Here is a 2,538-nt window from a genome sequence, read left to right on the forward strand (position 1 = left end):
ATCGCCTCCCATGTTCAAAGGTCAAATTGTCACCTCATCTAGCACTAACTTAATGCTTCTGGCCAAACTCAGCTACTTCCTCTTTAGTCTTTTCTTTCTTCTTCTTTCTTTTTTTCCCTTCACTTGTAATTCTCTATAACTACATCGCAAGTTTTCCACTTATTAAATAATTAATATAACATTATCATGGCTAAACATGCTTATATAGTAAACGTAGAATTCGGGGTTTACAGGTGGGGACATAGGGTGCAAGATGGAAATCACTCCTACCCGCTTTTAGGGATAGTAGAAAGGTTGTTTCCTTAAGTGCTGATTCCGGATCTTAAACAAGGGGCCCCACCCTCTCATCGGCTTGAGAAGGACTCGGTTTGATGATCATATCACAAACCAGTTGTTCATTAGAGGACTAGTGGGACTTAAGAAACAAGAGGTAATCTCGAGGGTAAAACAGCCTTTTGACCCAATCGTTATTACGAACAACCTACAAAGAGTTAACTTACTAATTATGGTTATATCGAGTGGATACAATATATCTACAGTGAGGGGAGTGCAACTACTGGACTTTAGTATAGTGACCCGATAGTTAATGAATGAAGGTTAGTTCAGTGTAAAGAGTTTAGCTAATTAATCTCGAATCGTTGGAGCCCATGATCTGTAGGTCCATTAGGTACCCAACTAGCTCACAAATGGATTAGCCTTAGAATAGCGTGATAATCTGATTTGAAACGTTCAAATTATAAGGGAATTAGTAATTATATATGATATAGTTACACGTTAAATTTTGGAATTAAATGTAATTGGAGAATCGATTAATATATAAATATGATTTAAATATTAATTTCATATATAGGGGATTCATGGTGATGGATTTGGTGACAAATTAATTTAATATTTGATATTAAATTAATAGAATTAATTAAATTATACAATTAATTAATAATTATTCATTTTATTAAAAAATTTATTATTGAATTAATTTTTGTAAAATTAATAAAGTTTCGATTTTAATCAAAGAATTAAAATTGAAAAATGTTTTGTTTTTGAAAATCAATTGTAAAACCAAAAGGGAAATTAAAAACTAGGAAAATCCAAACCCATTTTCAAGTAAGAAGGTTAGTCACCTTCTTACACATAATTCCACCACTAAATTCAAGGTGTAGCTAGAATCACTTGAAGTGATCAGTTTTACATGAGAGTCATGTAATAAAACCACTCTTGATTGAGTAGAAAAGGATATGCAATTGCTAAATTGCTGAGTTTTTTTAAGGTTGAAGAAGTTGTTCTTCAACAAGCTGAAAAACTAGAAAACCCTCATTCAATTCCCTAAGTTCAAGCTTGTGAGTCCCACAACTCAATCTAAGGCTCCTAAAGAATAGTAGGGAAGCTCTAATGGTAGTCCACAACAAGAATTGGAGAAGATTGCAGCTAAATTTTGCGTTTGAAGAGGATCTTCAAAGTTATATAATGAAACCCTCTTAATATCCTATGAACATGCTTAATTTGATGTCAAAATTGAGGAATTAGAATGCTTAAAGTTCTTGTTTTCTTCTGTTGCATGTTTCTGTAAACCAACACAAGCGTGGCGAGATCACCCAAATTTCAAGTGGGGATCCCAAGGGAAATTTGAGAATCGAAATCAATCATCTTCAAGCTCCTCAAGTATGTCTCTCGAGGATGTAGTTAAATCTCTTGCTGACCATTCGTTAAAATTTGAACAGGAACTACATAATTTGCAAAAGGACAATATACAATTTCAACAAGAAACAAAACAACTTCAACAAGACAAAATTTTTCAACAAGAAACTAGACAAGACTTTTTGAACTTAAGTACACAAAGCACGCAACTAGCAACTGTGATAAGCAAGCTTGAGAATAAGCCATCAGGAAAGCTCCCCGCCCAACCGGAGCATGCAAATATAAGCGTAATCACTCTAAGAAGCAGTAAAGAAATTTCTTCTTCTTCCCAAGTAGCTAGCCCAGTTCAACCAACTCCCAATAAGCTTGGAAAGGTAATTGATCATGATAATAAGATAAATGGATTTGAGGAATTTTCCATCTTCCCTGAGGTACGTAACTACTCTCCCCCTAATGTTGAGTTGTATGTACTCAAGGCACCATTCCCTAGCGGATTAGCAAAACCTAAGGTAGAAGATATTGACCATGAGCTAATTGAAATGTTTAAAAAGGTACAAATTAATATTCCTTTGCTTAATGCCATTCAACAAATACCTAGTTATGCTAAATTCTTAAAAGAATTATGTACTAAGAAAAGAAAAGGGAAAGAAGATGAAAAAGTAATTGTTAGCCAAAACGTGTCTGCTTTTGTTAAAAAAGGACATGCCTCAGAAATGTAGAGACCCTGGAATGTTTACTCTACCTTGTAAGATAGGAGATAGAATTATCACTCATGCCATGTTAGACCTAGGCGCATCAATAAATGTCATGCCTTTTCATGTCTATGAAGATCTTAAACTGAATGGCCTACAAAAACAAATGTTTGCATACAACTAGTGGATAGGTCATATATTCAACCCCTAG

The sequence above is a fragment of the Benincasa hispida genome, chromosome 5 (assembly GCF_027475165.1).
Source record: "Benincasa hispida cultivar pf3 chromosome 5, pf3_genome.v1.1, whole genome shotgun sequence".
In the NCBI taxonomy this organism is placed as follows: domain Eukaryota; kingdom Viridiplantae; phylum Streptophyta; class Magnoliopsida; order Cucurbitales; family Cucurbitaceae; genus Benincasa; species Benincasa hispida.